The 25,262-nt window shown below is 45.1% G+C and overlaps 2 long non-coding RNA genes across 2 annotated transcripts in view; one reads left to right on the top strand and one right to left on the bottom strand.

Annotated features, from left to right (window-relative positions):
• The window catches only part of LOC146867960 (uncharacterized), an 84,442-nt gene extending 73,679 nt beyond the window's left edge, over nucleotides 1–10,763 (top strand). The window contains exons 3-4 of the long non-coding RNA XR_014962397.1: nucleotides 6,972–7,030; nucleotides 10,227–10,763. This is a non-coding gene — a long non-coding RNA (uncharacterized LOC146867960). The remainder of the gene's footprint in view (nucleotides 1–6,971; nucleotides 7,031–10,226) is intronic.
• The window catches only part of LOC146867958 (uncharacterized), a 312,366-nt gene that overhangs the window by 95,367 nt on the left and 191,737 nt on the right, over nucleotides 1–25,262 (bottom strand). The window lies entirely within an intron of this gene.

Genomic DNA, 25,262 nt, shown 5'->3' on the forward strand with positions numbered 1-25,262 from the left:
GCTGTGCTTCGACGCCTCAATTACAGCGGAACTGGTTTTGTTTTTGTGTGAGTGGTGCTCAAAAAAGTGGTGAGGTTAAAAATTCCTCTGGGACTCCTTGCTGACAAATTTTTTATTCCCAGTGGCCCAGGACATTTTTAAAAGAAAACAGGGGGATAAAATGAAGACTGGCAATTGGTCTTCGTTATCTATCAGGTCGACATGTTTCTGCCTCAAGAAACAATTTAGAGGTTTTTTTCAGGACCATACAACGTGAAAAAATGGTGTTGTGGCAAAAATAAGCCTGCGTGTATTTTTTTCAGCACACACGCTCAGGTATGCTGTGCATGCAGTGGTGTAGCTGTACTTACGGAGCCACCGGCTGGTTTAAAACCTGTAAGACAAAAACAGAACATAAAGGACACGCAACATATATAGAGATGGTTAAAACTGCTCCTTTTGGTTCATCATCCTTTTACTCGTGGTGCGTTTGTCGTATCATTAGCACTCCATATGTGGTTCATTCATATGTACCAACAGTCATACAGGAGACATGCAACATGCAACTAGGGTATGCAAACTCATGCATGGTGGTTCGGTGCAAGCATGCATGTCTTGTATTGTTGGTGCTATTTTAGCATGTCAAGTCACATGTCATAGCGTAATCATTTGTGCTTAAATTGAGTGGCCAGGCCAAGGCGGACTATTATTGTGTTATCTAAAAAGAAAACATGGCGGCCAAAGTGTACTATTGGTGCAATAATTATCTTGGGATGGGTGTGTGTATATCCATTCTCACATGAGATTAAAATCTTTCATACAGTCACAAATTAAGAGAAACCATAATTACACAAGCTACGTGTTTGTAGTAGCTTTGATAGATCCCGGAAGGGGCGAACGCCTGTAGTCAAACACTGTGGGGAAGACAACGAAGGCATTGGAAAGTTAGTCAAGGAACTCGGTATCAAGTAAAGTAAATGTCGGGTAGTGCTTGAATCAGGAAAGGATTTTAAGTTTCGGCAAGGTCCTCAGTAACGTGTAATACTTGAATCAAGCATGGTCTGTAGGAAGAACTTACTTCGTCAAGGCTGGTCGCCCGCCATTCAAACTTGCTCCGGTCTTCCCGGGATCTCGACGATACCCGAGGCCGGAGACATCTCCTTTTGAGGCCGGTTTTGCGGCAGTGGCTGGGGATGGGGGCGCGTAACAGCGTCATCGTGTGAGCGTATGACGTAGGACGCAGACCTTTAGTGTGGGCACTGGAGCGCGCAATCCTGTTAAATAAACTCAATTGTGGAATCACCTGGAAGTGCCGAACCTATTAACTCTATCGCTGGACATCTCCCTTATTACTATGGATGTTAGCATGAGTTATGGTGCGATTGTATTGCAAAATTAAAACATTTGCTGGATATGCCGTTATGCAACCAAATGTAGTCACGCAGTATCCGCCAAGTAAATACGGGTTGCCACATGGGGGTTTTAATGGCGTATTACATTTAATCATTGAACAATACGCTGTTGCTCATCTGGAGTAAATTTCTTACAAAACACGTGGGGTCCATGGTATAACTGGCAGGTTTTGCCTCACATAATGGTACTGTGGAGATGATTCTGCGGATTGGGTAATTAAAACATAACAGAATACGTTGTTTGGCATCATGAGGGAATTAACTGCAAAAACGTATATTCCCCAGGTTTTCATAATGGTGTTATGGAGATAGTTGGGCGGATTATAACCAGTATTGATTAGAAAACGTTTTTTAATACAAAGGTGTTTTGGGGCAATTTGTGGTGGAAGTGTGCATCATAGATGGCGTGGCAACAGTGATATCGTAATAGAAATAGTTAAGGCCAATTTTTCCATTTACGGTTTGTAAGGGAAAAATTGTAGTGAAAAATTGCCAGATCTAAATGGCAGCTGGCGCCATAGGGTGTTTCCTATTGTTTTAAGGCTTATCAAGGGCTGTTATAGTGCAGTATTGGCTGTGTTCACGAAGTAGGTGTGTGTGTGGTTGGACTCTATTATGGGTATTTACTCAGGGAGTTCTATGGAATATTGTCGTTCAGTCCATTTATATGTGTGGGCAAACGGTAGATCCACTGTTGTTTCTTCTCTAGAAGGCGGCTCTGGAGGTTGGCGGTGTTTGATTCCAGCTGTTCTGTCACCACCCAACTCATGTCATTGGTAGTGTGCCCCACTTCAAGGAAGTGGTCGGTCATCCGTATGGTGTTGCGTTTACAGCGGATATTGCTCCGATGTTCGCAAACCCGAACTTTGATTGGTGAAGCTTTCCCAGTTACTCAGAGGGCTTCGTCCTTGCACCTTTGTGGCTTCCAGTGTTTGCTTGGCGCCATAGGTGAATTGTTGTAGGGAGGTGGCCATGCATTTAATATGTTTGTTGTTAATTGGGTAGCATGAGATTCCATGATCACCAGAGGTCGCATGTTCTCCAAAGCCAATTGACAGTGCTATCTCCTGAGGGAGATGATGGCTTTCGGATCTCTCGCCATATCCAAAAGAGGTTGCGTACTGCAATAAGGGGAGACTCAGCAGGGTATAATCAATCAAAGATGTATCTCTTTTGGAATGAAGTGAGTGCCCTGACGGTATGTCTGGGGCAAGTTGACCAGTCAGAACTCGAAGGCCAAGATTGCCAAGCAGCTGCTGGCCCTCTTTTATCTTTTTTGTGCCAATATGTCCCTTCTTGATGTGGTATAACCCAATATGACTCTTGTGCCACCAGATTTTCGCTCGAAGGGGGTGAGCCTATGAGCCACATGTTAAAATCATCTGAGACTAAGAGTTCAGTGTTTGTTCGCTCTCTCTCTTTAGCCTTATGATCCGTTCAGTCAGTTTAATTACAAGCTCCATCCTTGCTTTTTTGCTTGGGTAGATATTTAAGTTCACTATTATGATGGTTGCAGTAATGCCTTCAGATGATTTCAGAACCGTTTCCACGGATTTCAGGCCATCTTTGTTGCCACCCACTTCTTTTCCTTCTATAGCATTAGCTGCTGATATTTATATCACAACCCCTTCTTGCAATGCCCATGCTTGAGAGCTTTGGACACAGGAGTGAAAAAGTTGATAAAGCCCTCCAATGGCACGGTACATAATAAAAAACCATCGCAAGACGCTGCTCAGTTATTGGCTCTGGGTTCGTCGGGTTCTTGGTGAACCTACAAGTCCTATATATCCCCACAACCAGAAAGGTCCTGCGGATGCAACGGTATATTGCTTTCAAACAGCTGTCATAATCAGAAGAAGTTACAGGTGAAAACGTTGACACAAATGGCTGTTTTTTTCAACTAATTTTCAATTTTTCCTATATTCAACAGTTAGTTTCTATAAAGAAACCTTGAAGGATCTACACAAATGACCACTTGCTGAATTTAGAATTGTATCTCCTTTTCTAAAATGTATAGCTTTCTAGGATCCATTTTGCATTCATACCCATTTCTACCCTTAACTGGAAGGAGGTTGAAAGCACAAAAAAGAGCAAAAATAGGCTATGTCCCAGAAAAATGCCAAAACTGTGTAAAAGAATTTGGTTTTCTGCCAAAAGTCTGCTTGTCCCTGAAAGCTGGGAAGATGGTGATTTCAGCACCACAACCCCTTTTTTTGATACCATTTGCAGGAAAAAAAACAGACGCTTTTATCTGTAGCCCTTTTTTCCCATTTTTCCCCCAAAAACATTTTGGCTGATTTCTGGGTCCCCTCCAGGGGAATCCACAAACCCTGGGTACCTTTAGAATCCCCATGATGTTGAAAGAAATGGACGCAAATGTGGCGTGGATAACTTATGTGGTCAAAAAGTTACAGGGGCCTAAGCGCAAACTACCCCAAATAGCCAAAAAAAGGCTTAGCACTGGGGGGAAAAGGCCTAGCAGCGAAGGGGTTGAAAAAATCCAATTATTAGAACTAGTGATATTCAATTCTAAAGTTTTAGGTAAAAATTGCACCACAAAGCCACAGCTGTGGATATCTGGCCATGCCAGACCGGAACAAAGTCACAAGTTCAAGCAGATTGCAAAAGAGCACAAGCCGGCTTGAAGGACCCAGTTAGGCCCGCTGAATAAAGTACCCTAAATCCTGGTTTGCGGAGCGTTGCAAGTATCTGTGTGACTGATGCATCACGCAGTTGAAGCGATGCGTCAGTTCCGAGATGTGGCGTGGCTGCGATGCAAAGGCCTGCGTCGTCATCGAGGATCCTGCTGAGTGGGCTTGCTTTGCAAAGTCCGGCGTTGACGATGAAGTTTGCAGTTGGGGCTATACATTGGTTCCGAAGAGATGCGAGGCTGCGATGCGGAGTCTGGCATCATCGTCGATGAGGAACGCCAGGGCCTGCGCCAAGGATGCGTCGCACAGTCGGGACTATGCGGCAGTCCTGAAGGACTGTGATTCGATGTGTATCTTTGCGACCGGTCCAATCCACAAAGCAGTGATGATGCATCGTTCTGGTCAAGTATGAGCCACGCAGCAGAGCAGATGCAACAGTTCCGCTGGATCTACAGAGGCTGGAAGAGCACCATAAGCATGCATCCTAGTGTCCAGGACTAGGGTGACAACCACAGATGGCGGAGTCCAGGGGCAGATGCAATGTTGTTAGAAGCTTCGTGTCCCTGAGTATTCAGAACAGAAGGAAAGCCAACTAGCCCTTGGAGTCGCTCTGGGTTTTGGGTTTAAGAGATACAGTCCCAGTTCTTTTCACCCAGGCAAGAGAGCAGGAGGAGGCAGGTCAGCACTGCAGGGCAGCAATTCCTTCAGAGCAGCAGTTAAGCAGAGTGGCAGTCCTTTGAGCAGCACAGCAGTCCTTCTTCCTGGCAGAATATCCACAGGTCCAGAAGCGTACTGAAGTGGTGTTGTCTGAGGTCCAGTATATATGCCCACTTGTGCCTTTGAAGTGGACAGAAGATTCCAGAGGCATGCCTTTGAAGTGTACGGATGTGCCACCTTCCTGGCCCTGGCTCCAGACTAACTACAGGGGGTATGCAGCCCTTTGTGTGGAGGCAGGACATCGCCTATTTAATGTAAGTGGGGCTGGGTCCCAAAGGTTTTTGAAAGGTTTTTTGGGACACTGAGGGGCATATGTACAAAGGGATTGCACCACAGGAACATCACTTTTTCGATGTTCTGTTGGTGCAATGCCCTGCACCATATTTACAAAGCGGTGTTAAGCCACTTTGCATGGCTTAACGCTGCTTTGTAAATATGGTACCCTTTAACGCAGGTATCTGTATGAAAGGGGTATGCAATAGGAGTTGCTGTGAGCATTCCACTGCAACACCCTTTGTTTTTTTACGCTGCCCCAGATTTACAAGGATCTGTAAATCTGAGACAGTGCCAAAAGCTAACGCCAAGCAAAAGCAGGCGTTCTATTGGCGTAACATGGAGAGAGACTTTTATTTCTCCTTGTTTTTGCTTTTCCTATTTGGGAGGCAGCATAGAAAGAGCAAAACACCAATAATGATTGGTTCAGTGTATGAAAGTGTCCCTTACTGCACAAAAACACTCATTAAATAATGACGATTTGCTACTTCCATTTGTGCTGCAGAATGCAGCACACATAGAAGTTGAAAATCGCCATTATTGATTGTTTATGTGCAGGAAGGGACACCTTCCTGCACATAAACAATTATCCCAGCAATGCAAGTACCCTTGCACTATAGCGCAAGGTTGTCTGTGTTAGCGCTAGACAGCTATTTTTAGCTTCAGCGCAAGGGAAAACACAGGGTTCTTGTAAATATGGGGCATCCCTGTGTTTTGGAAATGACACAGAGCGGCGCTACAAAATTTGCCACAGCTCCTCGCTGTGCCATTACCATGTACATATGCCCTACTTTCCCTTGAAAAAAAACAATCAAGGGCATATTTACAAGGATTTAAGCCCACTGTAGCGTAATTTTTGTGATGCTGCAGCATTTTTTTTATTGCCTTATTTACAAAGTGCAGCTAGAGCCCTCTAGCGTCACTTTTTCACAGCTAGCACCTATTTTTAACAACGCCAGCTCGGCTAGCGGCCTTTACTCAAAATGATATGCAAGGTAGGCGTTACCTCGCAAAACACACAACGCCATATGTACAAGGCTTTTCTGAAATGCCGCTAATACTTAAAAACTGCAGCTAGGTCATATTTGTGGCAGTTTGTTACCGCTAGGGAAAAACTGGTCTTAAAAATTACTCTAGCACACTTGTATAAAAGTAGAACAGACCCAAATCACTTTGGAAAGCTCTACTACGCCATGGATCTACTGCTATTGCTGCTAGGAGCACCTAGGAGACCACCACCACCACAGAGGCAGCCCTGATGTGTACCTTTGCAACTATTGCCTGAACACACATGCAAGGGGAGTATGGATGGGGCTATTTGATTGATAGCATGAGTACCATTTGCATTCAATGGCCATATTCCACAGGACAGTGACAGTGTCAACATTTGTGGCCACCATGACCATTATTCATGATGATTTTGGTATGGTAGATCACCATGCATGCCTTGGTATGTTCTCCAACATTTTGGTGATAGTACAGCTACTATTTGTTATCTGTTGTACTAGGCTTAGGAAAGCATGGCATAATAGTGTACAATGACATGCACTCAGCAGCACTGACAGGTAGACTACAAGTTATTTTGTTGACCCGTACATATGAATACCGTTGTATGTAGGCTAACCATTTACTGGTGTTTGTTTACAGAGGTGCTCCGAATACCATTACCTGAGTATAGCATTTGAATTGTGTAGGTGCACAGCATCATCCAAGTCAGATATAATGCCGCTCAGCACGTGGATGTGCTAAATGGCCAACTGGTGCATGTGTAAAAGGTTTCACATGTATGTATGTATGACTCAGTCAGCCTAAACAATGTGAATCATCCAGGCATGAAAGGCCACATAGCCAATAGCCTTGCATATGTACTGGGGTGTAGTTGCTTATCATACATGTGTATAACAGTTTAATGAAATGCTGTACTTGTTATGTCTTGTAGCTGGACTACCCCCTTACACAGATGCAGAGATGGCCAACTTCAGCAACCCAAACGTCACAGTTGAGTGCCTTCATCATTGTAATAAGAGTAATGCAAGGCGGGAGTGAGATGTCAAATGTGTAGGGAATTTCCTTATATATGCATCTTACTCACAAATGAACTTCTTAAAGTGAAGGAATAAGTCATGGGAAGTTGTGGTAACGTGTTTCAAGTGTATCAGCATCAGCCTAGTATTGAGGAGTACATGTTGTCTCTCTGGAAATGACAACATGCAGGTTGTGTGTGAGGGGAGCCACATTCCAAGTGTCAGACAATATCAATGTATGTGGAAGCAGAATAGATCATTATTAGTGTATGATTGCTACAATATGCATGTCATCTGCACATGTTGATATATTGTGTATATGTATTCAGTGGTGGCATGGCACATTGTAGAGTTGCATCATGTCAAATATGAAACTGTTCGTATGCCACTGTATGATGTAGCAAAAGCAAAAGGAACAATTGAGGGACAAAATGCTGAACAATGCACACATTCACCCCCAAGGATCCACCATTCTTTTGCTCAGCACGCCACTCCAGTTTGGACCCAGCCCTATGCAAAACAGTCCAGCCCCAACTGCCAACCCACGTCCTCCATGTACCAGACACAAGCATCCTGGGACTGGTTTTGGGGCATCACCGCTCATCAGCCAGGCTAGCTTGAATCCAGTGGCGCAGTGAGCACGGACCTCACGTCTGGGCATACCCTTCCCACATAGGGCAACAAAAGCAAAAGGAACAATTGATGGACGGAATGCTGAACAATACAAACATTCACCCCCACTCCCAAGGATCTAGGTTTAATCCATTGTACTTTTGCCCACCGCGCCACCCCAGTTTGGACCCAGCCATATGCAAATCAGTCTTGACCCTGTTCCTCATGGGAACAGTCCAGCCCAAACTGCCAAGCCAGGTCCTTCCTGAATCAGAAACAAGCATCCTGTGAAAGGTTTTGGGCATTACCCATCATCAGCCAGGCTAGCTTGAATCCAGAGGGGCAGTGAGCACGGGTCCCACGTCTCGGCATACCTTTCCCACATAGGATGACAAAAGCAAAAGGAACAATTGATGGGCAAAATGCTAAACAATGCAAACATTCACCCCAGTCCCAAGGATCTGGGTTTAATCTATTGTTCTTTTGTTCACCACGCCACCCAAGTTTGGACCCAGCCATATGCAAATCAGTCTTGACTCTGTTCCTCTTGGGAACAGTCCAGCCCGAATTGCCAAGCCATGTCCTCCCTGGACCAGAATGAAGCATCATGGGACTGGCTTCGGGGCATCACCCCTCATCAGCGAGGCTAGCTGGACTCTAGTGGCGCAGTGAGCATGGGACACACGTCTGAGCATACCCTTGCCACATAGGGCGACAAAAGTAAAAGGAACAATTGATGGCCGGATTTCTGAACAATACAAACATTCACCCACAGTCCCAAGGATCTGGGTTTAATGCATTGTTCTTTTGCTCACAACGCCACCCCAGTTTGGACCCAGCCATATGCAAATCAGTCTCGACCCTGTTCATCATGGGAACAGCCCAGCCCGAACTGCCAATGCAGGTCCTCCCTGGACCAGAAACAAGCATCCTGGGATCAGTTTTGGGGCATCACCCCTCATCAGCCAGGCTAGCTTAAATTAGGTGGTGCAGTGAGCACTGGACCCAAGTCTGGGCTTACTCTTCCTATGTAGGGCGACAAAAGCAAAATTAACAACTGATGGACGGAATGCTAACCTATGCAAACATTCACCCCTAGCCCCAAGGATCTAGGATAATGCCAGCATTCTTTTGTTCACCACGCCACCTCAGTTAGAACCCAGCCATATGCAAATCGGTCTTGACCCTGTTCCTCATGGGAACAGTCCAGCCCGAACTGCCAAGCCAGGTCCTCCCTGGACCAGAAACAAGCATCCTGGAACCGGTTTCAGGGCATCACCCCTCATCGGCCAGGCTAGCTTGAATCTAGTGGCGCAATAAGCACTGGACCTACGTCTGGGCATGCCCTTCCAACATAGGGTGACAAAAGCATAAGGAACAATTGATGGACGGAATGCCGAGTGAGATAGGTATGCCCAGACGTGGGTCCCATTTTCTCCACGGTACTGGAGTAAAGCTAGCCTGGCTGATGAGGGGTGAAACCCCTAAACCTGGTCCCAGGATGCTTTTTTCCGGTCCAGGGAGCACCTGGCTGGAAGTTCGGGCTGGACTGCTCCCATAGGAAGCAGCGTCAAGAGTGATTTGCATATGGCTGGGTTTAAACTGGAATGGCATGGGGAGCAAAAAAACGATGGATTTAGGGCCAGATCTTTGTACTGGGTTGAATGTTTGACATTGTCCGACATTCTGTCCATCAATTGTTCTTTTTGTATTTGTCACCCTGAGTAGGATGGGTATGCCCGGACGTGGCTCCCATTTTCTCCATTCTACTGGAGTAAAGCTAGCCTGGCTGATGAGGGGTGAAACCCCAAAACCGGTCGCAGGATGCTTTTTTTCTGGTCCAGGGAGCACCTGGCCTGGAAGTTCCGGCTGGACTGCTCTCATAGGAAGCAGGGTCAAGAGTGATTTGCATATGGCTAGGTTTAAACTGGAATAACATAGGGAGCAACGAAATGATGGATTTAGGCCCAGATCTCTGTACTGGGGTGAATGTTTGACATTGTCCAACATTCTGTCCATCAATTGTTCTTTCTGAACTGTATGATGTGGTGTACACTTCCTACATCCATTGTTACATTCATGCTTACAAAGTTATCTTTATATGTAGAAATGTGCCCAGAAACAGTTCCTTATCCAACACGTTGTATTGCAATAAATGTGCTGCCAAGACATGACACATCTGATCATGTTAAATGCCTATGGCATAATGGCAATTGCAGGATGCCCAAGGTACACCGATACATCGTCAGTGTGAAAATATGTACCATTCCATTAATACTGAAACATGTATGTTTCCAAACATACCCTCTATGGAGATGGTCATAATTGCTTCTGCCTATGGTGTTGGTATTGCACAGTCTATCAAATGTACCACCTTCGGAATTAGTCCCATCTACATCTGATATGCTAGGTGTACGTATATGTGTAGTCAATGAAAGCAGCAAGGTGTACGTTGGGGCAATTGACTTAGCCATAATGTAAAATATGAGAGTTCAAGATGTAGTTATCTGTACCTAGTCAGCCTATGACTGACATATGATGTAAACTTCTTTCCACAGACAACATGACCCCAGAGGAACTGCACAATTCCCAAACGTGTAAGGTGTGCTCCCAGCACAACAAGCGAGTTGCAGAATTGTATAGGGCCATGAAGCATCGGTACCAGACCGAAAGGGCCCTGGGGTAGTGGACTTTGTTCCCCAGGGCCCCACCAACCATCAGCATAGGAAGTTTGGCTAGCACTCGCCAAACGATTGCGGGATCACCACAGGCTGCAGCGCCCAGCATATCTGGGAGTGGATCCTCACAGGCAATGGCACCCACACGACAGCCCAGAGGAGGACCGTCGAAGTTTGAGGGGGACATGCGCAAAGAAGTGTCTGAAATGTAAATTGCACATGACAGTATTAGAAAACGAGATGGACCAGGCCCTGTCCCTGCTACAGGGAATCAAGCAGGCTGTAGGACAGTGCTAACGTTAGGACACACCATTGTCACCTCCATCTATTTCAGCCTGCTTGAGAGGCAGCCATGTTTTAAATGTAGTTGATATGATAAGATAGGTTAGTTTAGAGTAGTGTTAGTATAGTATTACGATGGTGTGAATAGTTTTTTTAGGGTGTGGTTGTATAGGTTTACGTTGGGTTGGTAAGTGGGTGGGGGGTTGATATGTGTTTTATGCAACAACAACAAAATTCTAAAAAATGTACCAAAAATATATATTTGTTTAGGTTACATGTGTAGTTAGTTTAGGTAGTTAATGTTTAGATATAGTGTATGTTGTCCTGTGTTACAATGTGACTTAAGGGGGGTGGAGGGTTAATGCTTAAAATGTTGTGCTAAGTGTGTAGGTTAAGCTAAGCTAAGTTAAGCTAAGTGAAGGTAGTGCTAAGTTTAGATACTATAAGGAACTGTAGGATTTCTAGGTCTTTAGCATACGATAGAGAGGTTTGGAAATAGTTACCTGTATTTTTTCATTCCATCTGCTAGTTTGAAACATATAGGTAGTGATCTATTGTGCTCAGCTGAAGTTGCATACTTGCACCAGTCAATGTCAATGTTTATCTTTATTCAAATGCATAAAAACAAACATCCATAAAAGCTACATTATACAGTACTCATCCAACAGACAAAATTAACAGACATAGTCAAAATAAGTGCCTATATCCTAAAATTAAAACCAAATTAAAAATGCGGCTAAAGAGTTATTACATTACGCATCTCTTAATTCCGGCAGGTGTTCATTTTAATGTTTCTAGAACATTTGAGTAATTAATGCTGTATAATTTAGCCCAATCAGGATGTTAAAACCATATTCTTTCTAGTATAAAAGACTGACCATGAAAAAGACCCCAGTCTACAATATATTTCTAAATTAGGTAGTGTTTGCAGGTATACGTATTCAGGGCAACATTGGGTAAAACTATGCTGTTTTAATATTGGTAGAATGTATCTTTTCCGTAAACGAGTGTATAATTTGCAGAAAAGGACAACATGCATAGTATCCTGGGACAGCAGTTTGTCATAAGGACAAGGAGTCAGATTTTCTGCCCAATCGTTCATTTTTGGAAAACTGACTAGTCGATGGAAAATATCAAGTCTTAGGCGAGTTAAAACAAATCTGTGTCTACCATGCAAAACTGATTTGAGATAGGGTTGCATATTAAAAGTAGTTATATTCAATTGGTTCTTTAATACACTCGGTAAAGGTGCTTCAAGTGTCCTTCCAAGGTTCTCTAAATGCATCAACCCTTTCTCTTTCAGGGCTTTTTTTCTGGTGCAAAGGGTATCTGGTCTTTCAAAATACTCGCGGCAGCCCATATCATGAAACAAACGTACATACGCAAACCATAAAATTCTTGTATGCAAACTAAGTTTTAAACAGTCCCCAATGATTGCTTGATTGAGTACTGTATACACCGAGGTCCAAATTTTGTGCCAAATGAGTATTGGTTGCAGCTTTATCAAGTATGTGATGTGTTGAGCCCCCAGTTCCGGTGAGTAACATAGGTTGATGTGCTTTTAGGAGTGTCGAGTAAGTATCTAAAATAGTCGTTTTCCACTGTTTGCAAGACTGTACAATTTCTGTACCCCTACAATTCTGCCCAATATGTAGCTATAGTTCGGCACTTGGTTTATACATTTTCATCATTACCTCGGGGGATTTGTGCCCAGGCGTTTTGCAAAACACTTGAGGGCCATACAGGATTTACTAAATAGTAACTTCCTGTTGGCAATATCTGTATTCCACAAACCATCTCCGTCAAATAAAACTCCCAGGTAAGAGAATGTATCGGTGAAGCCGATGGAAATGTCATCAATTCTTATGTCTCTACATTTATTGCTTGTCCTGCCACATTTCATGATAAATGTTTTTGCTATGTTGATCAGGAGGCCAAGATCTTTCATATATTGTGAGAAGTTAGACAGCAGAGACTGTAAAGCTAGGGGTGTGTGAGCCATAAAAAAGCATCATCAACATAGAGGAGGGCCGGAACAGGACGCCTTCCTATTTGTGGTAGATCTTTAGTTGATGTAGCAAGTACCTCCCCTAACCTGTCAATGTATAGTGAGAAGAGGAAGGGGGGCGGACGCACTAGTCTTAGCTTGCAGTGTCTGGCAACATGTGTGAGTGGGTTTCTGATCTGTGGACAGGGATCTGTCATACTGTTCATTAATTCACATGATCTTAAATGCAGACATTGTTGACAAGGGGACGTGGCTTTTATCGAGGCATGATGACAGAGTGCTCATTTTGTAGTCACATAAGTGATCAATGTCTGGTTGATGTAGTGGCCACACTGATTAGCCAATGGTTACACTTGTCCTGACTCATAGAGACAGACAACACACAGCTAGGACGTTTTGGTGCATTTATTTACATGTGCAATTTTGGATTGTCCTCACAGGTACTGTTCACAGGATTACAACACAAAAGAATGTTTAGAGCTTACTATTCCTCGATTTTGGAGGTTCCGTTTCAGCAAGAGAATATCTTTAGTCTGAGAAGAGGCCGGTCAGATGTGTGTATTGGGCCACCCTGGTTTCATGTATGGTAGCCGTGATTTGAGCTATGCCGGCACAGAAGGACTAAAAGAAAAAAAGAAAAGGAAAACATTACAGTGGTTTCGCCTTAAATACTGAAGGAGCTTTGAATATAGATACCCATAGATCTCAGCATGATCAGCGGGAATTTTTCTGAACTCCTTGGTGAGTTTTCAGGGACCACTAAATGATTTCAAGTTTGTCATTCCATCCTAATATGCCGGACATATAGATATAGAGATGTCAACTCTCTGTAGTCAATGTTCTGTGGTTTACTCTCATAACATCTTCATGTGTGGCTCTCCTGAAGAAGGTTTGGGTATACGCCAAAACCTGTGTAAAAGAGTGTTTATAGTGCTTGATGTATTATGCAACAGATGAGTTGCAATTATTGAAAAAAAGAACCTTAGAGTCATTATATATCACAATTTTAGCTTGTATATATATTTTGATATTTAATGTGTATTATATGATATATTATGTGTTTGTATGTGATTGGTTATGTACTATGTGTATTTATTCTGTAGTTATGAGCATTTGTCATTTTTGTTCTAAAGTTGATTTCAGCTTTATGGCATTGTTGTGACTTGGTCTGTTATTTCATGTGCTGTTTTTTCTTCCTTTTTTATTGTTAATAAACATATTTAATTTACTTATACCCTATATGGGATTAACTTTGCAATCATTTGTTTGTCCCATGAGACAATAATAAGTCAAAAAATATTTGGCTATTTATCTACAAAATAAAATAAAAAATAACCTTTAATACCACAAATTGTTTGTTTATACATGGACTTTATTTTGCAATTCTATAAATATCTACAGGTAATCAAAGGGTTTTTCATTGCATTGTTCTAGAGTTCCCTGCCCTTGAGACCGGAATCTTTTTCAGGGGGGCCTTTATTTATTTACATAGAGCTAGTGGATGTCCAGACAGAGTCCTTGAGGGGAACATGTCATGGGAAATGTTGAGAATTAGGAATGCATCAGTCAGGAGGATGACCGCAGTGTCATTAGGGAGGTTAGGCCACATTGTCAGCCCACAAATTTTCAAGATGAACAGGGCAACGTGAAAACGAGGAAATTGACAGCAGATGTTCCCTGGTGTGTTGGTCAGCACAGGACTAATGCGAAACTGGACATATAACACAGATGAATGCTGCCGCAGACTTCTTCCTTGGAAAAATGTACCGTCCACATCTTTCTCCTCTGTTGTGTGAGGTGTCTCCCATGAGGGAGGTATTGTAGATGTGGCAGGTGAGAGAGGCACACACACACATCGGGGACGGAAGATGTGGGTGCTGTGCCCGCAGCAGTATTCATCTGTGCCAACACGAGACATCAATACAGCATGGAGGATCTGCAGGCTTTGCAACACAGCAACAATGTTGCAGTGGTAGGCAGCCATGGCAGCCATATGGGAGTCCTGCTTCCGCTCCATGGTCTCCAAGATGTTTTGTTATAGCCCCCAGCTCTTTGGCCACATCGCTGGTGCCACTTTGGCAGGGCAGTTGTTGATGCCTCTGTCTCATGACACCAGTGATGTCAGCCAGGGACTGCTGGAGGCAATGGAGCAGAGAGTAGGTGCCTCTGAAGGCAGTAGAGTTGTCCCTATTGAGACTGAGGCACCCACAGACTCATGCTAGGGTCTCCATCCCCGCTTGCACGTGATCTGCCAACTCCCGCTGGACTCCTACCGCAGGTCATTGGAATGTGATCTGTGGGGCCTCAAAGTCCACAGGTGCGAGTGTGGTTGTAGGTGGTGCCTGTTGGTTGTTAGGCGGGGAAGGTGGAGATGTCACCATGCTGCTGACCCTCCCTGTGTCGGGAGATGGTGTCCCAGTGGAGTCCAGGAGCTCTTGTAAGGTGCTGTGGTCGATGGGTGGTAGGTTGCCATCATCACCCTCATCGGTACAGGGTGCTGGCCAGGAGGTAAGGATTCATCCTCTAAAATGTAAAGGGGAAATGCTATTGCTGCTGTCTGCTACATGTTGACATGGTTTTAAGCAGTTGACAAAGTGCTAGACATTACACTTTCAGTTCTCCATAGATACATAGTGCAGCTGTTACACTAGGCTGTGGATGGCAGATAGCACTGTATATTACTTTTACATGTTAGGACCTCAGCATTATGATCAGTGCCACTGTGTGCCAAGTCTGAGCGAATGGGACCTATCCTAGTAGTCAAATTGGAATTACTGGCGCACATGCCATTTCATCATCTGCTATCTCCTTGATTTATCCCACACACTTTTATGTGTCCATTGACCCCTCGGCTGGTTCAAATAAGGTCCTGGCAGCCGACTTAGTGCCACACAGTGATGGGAGCCTGATCATATGTAGATTATCCAGTACCTACACCGGTTACATCATGTGTAGCTACCTCCAACAAGCTGACATGGCAAGCTGTTACAGGGTGACATGTGTCAGACAGCAGCACAGATGGTAGTGTTTTTGGGAATGGTGAGATGGACATACTAAGGGGCATTTTCACGTTTTGACACCACATGGCGCAGCAGGCACTTAAGCTATGCAATCCAGCGTCATTGCACATACACCGGGCAGCACCATACTCACAAGGATTGTGCGCACCCATTGTGCATTCTCTGCGCTGGCAATGATGACAGCCAAGCACCAACACAGACAACCTTGAGCCACGGTGCAAGGGTTCCAGCATTGGTGCACAGCTGTACTTTTTGCTGCAGTTCAGGGGTGTGCACAGGGAAGGATCATACTCCAGTGTATATGGCACTTGCATGTATTTGTGAAAGGATGCATGTTGACACAACAAAACATGTATGGATTTACCCTGCGCGCCTTTTCATCCCCACACCTAGTCATTTCTGTGTTGAGGAGAGGTGTTCAGGTGGACCCTGACCTGACATCTGTTACATATGTAGTCTGAGCATGCATGTGCCATCTAGTTTGCTCTAGATGAGATTTGAAGTGACAAGGTCCATATCCCCTGGTGTAGGTGCAAGCCATGGCCCACAGATTCTCCATCCCTCAGGTGTGTAATTCCTGTGAGATACCATTTGTATGCTTTGTATTACTAGCCTTGATTGATGTACATTGGCCCAGGTGTGACGGAGGGCCATCATTCATAGACATGTGTTGCTGCGCAGCACAGCACAAGTAAGGATTTCGCTGCCCCAAACTTTGTGAATAGGGAAGTGCAGGGTTGCACTGTGTGTAGGACAGTACACGCATCCCCGTGCTATCTTTTCTACTGGTGCACAATCAGCTGTGTAGAGCTTACACAGGTGCCTATTGACCTATGGTAAAAGGATTCCAGCATTGGTGTACATCTGCTATATGTGCCCCAGGACATGCAGTTACTACAGGAATGCGCTGTATCATGTAGTCACACAGCACATTGCTGCTCTTACACTGTACAGTGTTAGGATAGCCCAGCTATGACACTTGCAAGACTGCACTAGGCAAGCATTTTAACAAAATGCACATGAGACTTCAAATAATGTAATATTAATGGATAGAGTAGCCAGGTGGCTACTGTTTGACCTGCAGATAGTGTAGCGGAGTGCTGAGACATGGATACCTGAACTGCAAAACATTACGTGTTTCCCGCCATTGTCCCTTGTTGGTACTTACCCTGTACCTGATGTAGTTGATCATAGTCAGCACTGCCCTGTCCCACCACTCCAACCACAGACTCCTCACAGACAACTGTGGACACCTGCTCATCCAAGGGATCGAGCTCCTCCTGTGGCGCAGGACTACCACCTCCAGTCTGCAATACTGCCAGTCAATTGGTTGCCAGGTTTTGCTTAGTTTTGCGCTAGGCATCATTCCAGTGCTTCTTGCAGTCTATCATTGTCCTCTTGATTTCAGCTATGCAGTTCACCTTTTCCACTAGGGACTGCCATAGGAGCTCTTTTTAACCCAATGACACTTTGAAGCTGACGAAGAGCTGGTGTTCATGCTCCGTCACCTCCGCGATCAGGATCTCATTCTCCTCCTGACTGAACCTGCCTTTCCTCTTCTTCTTGGACTCTGGCTTTCATGAGGCAAAACTCGTGCTTGACAAATTGGGCTGTAAGGGAATATCACACCTCTACAGGGCCCTCCTACTTAATATCCCAGACCCACTTTGCTGCATGAGATCCGCTTGAGAAGGTGAAATGGGTGTCCGAGAGGACATTGAACAGAGGGAGGCCAATAAGGTGCCCAAGTTGCCCATGATTCCCTCTAACGTACAAAGGATTCAGTTCAACTATTGCCATTGAACATATTACAACCTGGAAAAGCTGTGGAAAATGATGAGATCTCGCAATTCGAAATGCACACCCTTTGGCAACTCTGAGGGAACATTCTACCAAATAATCTGGGCATGCCCCATTGCCACTTACTAGAAGAGAATGCACAACACCGTAGCCAGCATACTGCAAATATCCAAGGCTATGGATCCTAAAGTAGCACTATTGGGGGTAATGTAGGGCTGAACTGATTACCAAAGTCAGACAACAATGGTTTATGGTGGCCATCCTTGACACATTGAGGGCATACTGGGACTCACTGTGGCTCTCTAGGATTAATCGTGTTGCTAGACAAATGACAACCATCATGACATATTAGGAGTATTACACTGTTATTCCTGGCACAGTGAAGGCCTGATGCAAAAAAGTTGTTGGCACATAATTGTGATTATCCCTGGGATAACGATGCCCCTGCGCTAATGGTGTCCATCTTTGTGAGGAAAGTGGTGTATTAAATGGTGGGGCCTTGCTACTTCACTGTGTAATAAACTCACAATACCAATTTGGGTCGAGTCAGGCATGCTTGTTAAACCTAGGCTCAGGGGTCTCCAACCTTCCTGTAATCTCCTTTTGTGTGTTTCACAGTGGTGCACCAAGTTATTATTAATAGTTCTCCCCAATACAGTTGATTTTTATCACTCAAATATCAGGCTAAATATATACTGGAAATTCAAACCATTATTTCCTCAAATAGCAACTTTTGAGTTTGGAAAATACACACATGTTCGTCTCAAATCCACACTTTTCAATTTTGGTATTTAGATATATATATATAAATTCAACCAAGCAAAAGCTTCTAATTCACTGGACTGGCCACAGGAGAGCTACTTACAGGTAGCTGGAGATCTACTAGTAGCTCACAAGCTACTCATTGGAGAAGCCCGTCTTAACTCAACCCTGGTTAGCTGTGGCTTTGAACACTCAGCCTTAAACTAAGGAACAAGTGAAAAGCATTTAGAAGTACCAAAACAATGAAATAAGAAAGTCACATAGCATGAAAGAAATCAGACACCAATTTATAAAAACATCTTTATGAATTTTTAGACACTAAAACGATCAGAATCAACCGGAAGGCCCCGGAGAATTAGGTTTTTAAGTAAATCATAAATCACTGCTTGGCATGCAAAATTCCAACAAGCATTGGTAAGCGTCACTCCTGTGTAATCTGTCAAGCCAGTAACAAGACAGGCTCACCACCAAAAGCTGCCTTAATTCCACTTCCAGTGGTTGTGGCTCCCTTTGAGAGGGTAGGGATTGACATTGTTAGTCCCTTTGACCTTCAAACTGCACCTGGGAACAGGTTTGTTCTAGTGGTAGTGGACCATGCCACTAGGTACCCAGAGACAATTCTCAGGACTACCACTGTCCCTACAGAGGAAAAGGCCCTCCTTGGTATCTTCATCAGAGTTGGGTTTACTAAGGAGGTGGTCTCTGATAGAGGGGGACAGTTCATGCCTGCATATCTTAAGCATATATTGGATGAATGTGGCGTGAGCTACAAGTTTACCACCCACTATCACCCTCAGACAAATGTTTTGGTTAAAAGGTTCAACAAAGCCATGAAAGGCATAATAATGGGCCTCCCTGAAAAACTCAGAAGGAGATGGGATGTCCTGGAGTCTAGTGAGGGAAGGATAGGAGAAACCTCTCAAAGAGCCCAAGCAGGACATAGTGGACTATGTACTGGGCCTGCGTTCATGTATGGCTGAGTATATGAAGAAGGCAAAGAATCCAAATAAGCAGCTACATGCCAGCCAGGAGGAGCTTATCAAGCACTGGTATGACCAGACATCAGCACTGGTTGTGTATCAACCAGGTCATCTGTTGCGGGTGTTGGAGTCTCTGGCTTCCAGGGCCATCCGGGACAAGTTGACTGGGCCCTATCTAATCTAGGAAAAGAAAGTGGATAACTCAGCTGAGGGTGTTGTTTTGTCTGACACTCTCGCTGCACAACAGCAATCTGACTGCAGGCAAGTCCTAGGCCAGTTTGCTGAGCTCGTCTCTTTGACCCCTGGTCAAAAAATGTGGTGTACCCATAATGTGGACACTGGTAACAGCCTCCCTGTTAAAAACAAGATATACAGATTTCCAGACCAAGTCAAAGCTTGCCTTAAGACTGAGGTTAGCAAGGTTAGGGGTGATTGAACTCTCTGACAGTCCCTGGGCTAGCCCAGTGGTACTGCTCCCCAAGCCTCATTCCAAATATTGGAAACCTGAAATGAGGTTGTAGGTGGATTACAGGGATTTAAATGCAGTCACTAAAACAGATGCACACCCCATTCCAAGAGCATATTAATTGATTGACAAGCTGGGTATGTTTGCTTTAACATCAGAGTACTGGCAGATTGGACTGACCTAGGGAGCAAAGGAGAGGTCAGCACTGTCGACCCCAGAAGGCCACTTCTAATTTAAAGTGATGACTGTTGGATTTAAAAAATGCATCTGCCACCTTCCAAAGGATGCGGAATCAAGTTTTCTCAGGCCTGGACAACTTTAGTGCAGCATTTCGAGATGATATAGCTGGTTCAATTCCGCCTGTGAGGATCACCTGCTTGAAGGAAGTTTTACAGGCCCTGCATCAGGCAGGCCTAACCATAAAGGCCAGTAAGTGCCAAATGGCTTGACTGGGTAGAACATGAGGTTTGTGAAGGATTATCGAACCATTGTGGCCCACTCAATGAAATTACCTCAACAAGCAGCCTAAGAAGGTCATCTGGGCCACAGGATGCCAAAAGGCCTTTGACACCCTTAAAGAGGCTACGTGTTCAGCGCCTGTCCTGAAGGCACCTGACTATCGAAAGGAGTTCATTGCCTAAAAACATGCTTCTGAACATGGGATTGGGGCAGTGTTGTCACAAACAAATGATTAGGGTCAGGATCAATCAGCTGCCTATATCAGTAGGCAAATCCTTCCTAGAGAGCAGCAGTGGAGTGTCATTGAGAGGGAAGCCTTTGCTGTGGTTTGGCTCCTGGCGAACCTGAGAACATACTTGTTTGGGACTCACTTGAAGGTTCAAACCAACGACAGGCCTCTCAGGTGGCTGATGCAGATGGGAGGGGAAACCCCAAACTGTTGAGGTGGTCAATTTCCCTACATGGACTTTACAGTGAAAAAAAGACCAGGGACTGACCATGCCAGTGCAGATGGCCTTTCCAGATTTTTCCTCTTGTATGATGTGAACTACCAGGGTATAGGATAGTTGCTCATCACCTTTCGTTTGGGGTTGGGTGTGTCATGTAGGAAAGTGCCCTTTTTTATGGTCACACCCCCACCTCCCACTTTATTTGCTTCAATGCTGATGGCTATGACTCTGACAGCACACTGGAGCCTGCTGCCCAGGCCCCAGTGCCAGTACGCTCTCCCTAAAAGTGTTATATGTAAATTGGCAATCCCACCTGACAAGGACTTCACCCCCCTTATATGCCCCTGATATATGGTACCAGTGATGCCCAGGGCAAGGGTGGTAAAGGGATCCCCAGGGCTTGCATCACTGTTTGTATCACACTGAGTGACCCAAAGAAACTATTGACAGCAGGCCTGCCATTGCAGACTGCAGGAGCAGTGTAAACCGCTTGACCCGACTTTAACCTCACCATGTGTGGCAAAGTCAATGCACTATCACTGACATATTTCCGCCACCCCTAAGGAAGACCTCCTGAAGCCCAGGAGGCAGGGTACGTTTTATCAAAGTTGTGGACATGTAAAGGGAAGCTTTAATGACTCTATAGTGCTCTTTACCATTAAATGTCACTATAAGTGATAGACGGTCCATATGATAACATGGGCTGGCACACGGTCTAACCTGAGGTTGGCAGCTCCATCATGGTACTGTCTAAATACATTGAGTTGAGTATCGAGCAGCATTCCTTCTCACCCTTGACATGAAACTCGTCTCAAGGTTAATGTGGTATGCACCCAGGTGGCTACCTTAGAGGTTGCCCACCTAGTTGCCCCCGCTTCTCTATGCTCTGGCTGGCATGTCTGGCCTTCCCGCGCTTGCAGCCGCCAAGACATGGTTCTGATCTTCTGGCAGGCAGTGTGATCACTCCCAGGAGTCACGAACAACGGTCTGGGCAGGAAGGAGGTCACATCTCCTCCTTTCCAGGGAAGCTAGTTAAGTGACACATCAAGGAGATGAGCTTCAAAGGCTGGACCGCCTCTGATATGCATCAGGGTGACTCCCAGAGGATGAAACAGCAGGGACGTTTTAAGGATTTTGGGAGTCCTGGGCCAAATGGATTTTGGGGGCCCCTGATCGAAACAGCTTTGATTTTATGATCCAGTTTCAGCTCTTTGGTCACATTCTAAATGTGTGTGTGCATCTTATTTTCAGGGAAAGTGATGTGTGTTTTCAGTATTGTAACTCAGCAACAGCTCACTAATATTACTGCAAATCTCTGTCACACCCTCCCATTTCTCATATTAGAGGTACTATATTGAGCTAAAAGAAACTTTTTATATGGATGTTGCATGGAACATAAACACATTTTGTCTGCAAAATGTCTGTAATAGACTTTCACACATTATAAATAAATGATGGAAAAATACTATTTAAAACAATCTGTTCAAAAAGTATTCAAAGTCATCAGGGCAGGACTCTCTGTAGAACATAACTGGCTCTATCAGGGGCCCCCCTGTAAGGCTGAGGCCCTGGGCCAGAGCCCACTTTGCCCATGCTTTAAAATGTCTCTGTGAAACTGCCCTCGCCCTGCCCCAGGCACATTTGTACCCGGCCAGTGGGAAAATTAGATAGTCGGGGAGGTGTTCACCGTCAGAAGGCTAGCCACAACTCCCAGTCTTTACACTGGAAGAAGAGTTTTGCCATTTTTAGGTCTCGGCTAGCGATGGCTGCGCTTGCGCAGTCTCGCTCGCGAGACATAATGACTTGGGTGAAGAGGGGCTTGAACCCGCCCCTCTTCTTCCCTGTTCTCCATTGGCTGGCCTAGTAAATGCTGGCCAGCCATTGGAGAAGAGGTCCCGTCACTCTAATCCTGCCCCGTCCTTTTCGGATCGAGGAGCGTGTTTTTTGCGAGAAGTCTCAGGGAGGAGACAACAGCAAAACACGCCCCCCAATCCGAAAAGGACACTCCCTTTCTCCGAGGCATTTTCTGCTGTGCCTCGGAGAAAGGCGGTGGTGTCCCGGCGTTGCTCCCTCACCTGATCTCCTTGTTTTTAGTTTTAAATCGTTCACGGTCTTCGTTCGGCACAAATACCCGGTCCTTCTGCACCAACGATGGGGTTGCGATTTTCTGTAGGGCCTATCGCAAGTCTTCTTGAGTTTATCTTCTACGAATGAAAAAAAGCTGCGAGGCTGTTTTGCATCCACCGCTGCCCGTTTGTGATTCCTTTACGTCCTCTATAGAGCGTTTCATCTGCTTATGCTTCTGCGCACCTCATCTACGGCCTCATGGGCCTTTCCCGCGGTCGGGAAATAATCGACTGATGTCAGGGGGAGGAGGGTGTTTGTCGGCGGAATGGACACGGCTGGCGTGATTGGCTCGCGATCGGCTCTCGGAGGAGACCGTTCTCAGGCTCGGCGCCGCCATCTTCTCATAATCCCTCCGTGTAAAATGTGATGAATGTCTCGCCGTGGCCCTGTCACTGGGTTAGATCAAGCGTCGCCTGTGCTATCTCATCACTTAGCTGTCTCATTACTCCGGCCGTCAGCCATGTCTCCCATTACCGCGTTGCCTCTTTTATCGCTTGCCTTCATTACCACGGATTTATTCCGAGCAAAACTTCTCCCGGGCTCGTCGCGTGGCGCTGGACCGACTCCGAAGCCATTCCCTCGGACTCGAAAATGTCAGAAAAGAGCGTTTCTCAAAAGCCCAATTGCTGACTTTTTCAAAACAGCAGGTGCACCCATTAGCGTTGGAAAAAAAACATGAAAATGCGTATCGATTGGCTCTGCGCATCTTTCTTCAGATCTTCGACGGGGATGGGGCGAGGCACACATTGGGCTTTCAAATCCCATTGTACTTGGGAAAGCTATGGATTTTCAGGCAAAGGCGCGTGCCGGCAGCTCTGAGCACAGTCATTATTGGAACAGCTCCTGTTGTAAAGACCTGTGATGCAACGGTCTCGGCATTGTTAAAGTTAGAGCTATTGGCATTGCTCATGACAATGCAGTTTCTTTAAATGTTTTAAAAACAAAAAACATAAGCAAAAATAATGTCATGAGCAATGCCAATAGCTCTAACTTTACCAATGCCGAGACCATTGCATTGTAAATGCTTGTTATAAGTGGCAGAATAGAGGGTTTTGGGTAGAAAAGGTGACCCACACCCCTGGATGTGGTCATCTCAGGGGTGGACCAGCTGTAGGGACTAGCAGCCCATTGGCTTCTTGCTCCCACACCACTAACTCCCCTAAATCTAGGATTTAAGGGAGACCCCTGACACCTGAACCTCAGTTCTGAACATCCTGCAAAGAGGACAGAAGAAGAGACCTGTGTCTGCGACAACGGGACTTACACAAAGCAAAAAAGAGAGAAAGCTGTACTTGTGCAACACTCCTGAAACTGCCTGACTGAGACTCACCTAGGTTGTGTCTAGGATCTCCAGACAGTGGGACCCCTAAGGAAATCTACAGCACCCTCAGACTCCCCCAGGCTAGCAGCACTAGTATCCATCAAGCTGCAAGTAAAACAACGCTCCGGATCTGCAGAATCGCTGGTTATCGGGCCCTCCAAGGGATCAACCCAAATTCAGATGGTCTAGTGCATTGTGGAAACTATAGTCCTGCCTTACATGAAGTTGCAGGCTGCTACTGCATTCTCCGGGACCACAGGACGTCGAAGTAACTTTCTGCTCTACTTACCGCTGCCAAGGCTTGTTGGTCGCCAGTCCGGCAATGGGACCACTTTACTCGACACTGCACCTATTGGGGACTCCATACGACTTGGCCCGACGTCAGCAACCACCCCGTTGTTATGTAATTGCATCTTTTCTCCCTCACCACGGTTTCAGTGGTAAAAGCAGCTCTCTCCACATCTTCCATTCAGCTCCAGGGAAAGACAGGACAACTCTGCACCCGGGCTCCATGGGTCAGGTTAAATTAAACTGACTGTCATAACTTGGTCCTGTAACCCACATCACCTTTACCCTGCAAGGGTATCACACAACTCGACCTGCAAGGGACTGATTGTCTCTAGTAGTTTTTTCATTGACAAAGTTTCACTGTGTTATCCTACACTGATTTTGTATTGCTTCAGGAATCTATAACTCCAGTTATATGTATGCCATTCTGTTCGTTTTAGTGTCTAAATTATGATAAAAATAAACTCTATTTTTATAAATTGGTGTAGGATTTCTCCTGAGTCGTGTCAATTACTTATCGTCCATGTTGGTACTCTGAAATGCTTAACACATGTTCCTCTGATAAAGACTGCCTTTGCCGCTCTACCAGGACTGAGTAAGGATTTATTAGTGAGAATCCAAGCACCTTCTTTGAGGTTTTGTATGATGTGGCCTAACCAACATCACCACATAATACTCCACCTTCTTACAGTGAATTAATATGTTTTATTACATTTTGAAAAATGACGGGTAGTGTGTAAACGCATTTCCTGTTTTTCTGGACTACCTATGTTGCCTACAGACAAGGTTTGAGAAATTGTGCTGAATGCACTGGTTATGAAAACTGCTGTTGAAGTTCTTTGGAGAGTTTGATAACTTGTTTGTGCTCTGACCAGATCTTTTCATAAACTCTGACCGGTATACCTAAGTCCTTTTAACTAAAAGATCATTAGCTCTTTGTCTATGCACCTCTAC

This window comes from Triturus cristatus, chromosome 1_2 (assembly GCF_964204655.1).
Source record: "Triturus cristatus chromosome 1_2, aTriCri1.1, whole genome shotgun sequence".
NCBI classification, from domain to species: domain Eukaryota; kingdom Metazoa; phylum Chordata; class Amphibia; order Caudata; family Salamandridae; genus Triturus; species Triturus cristatus.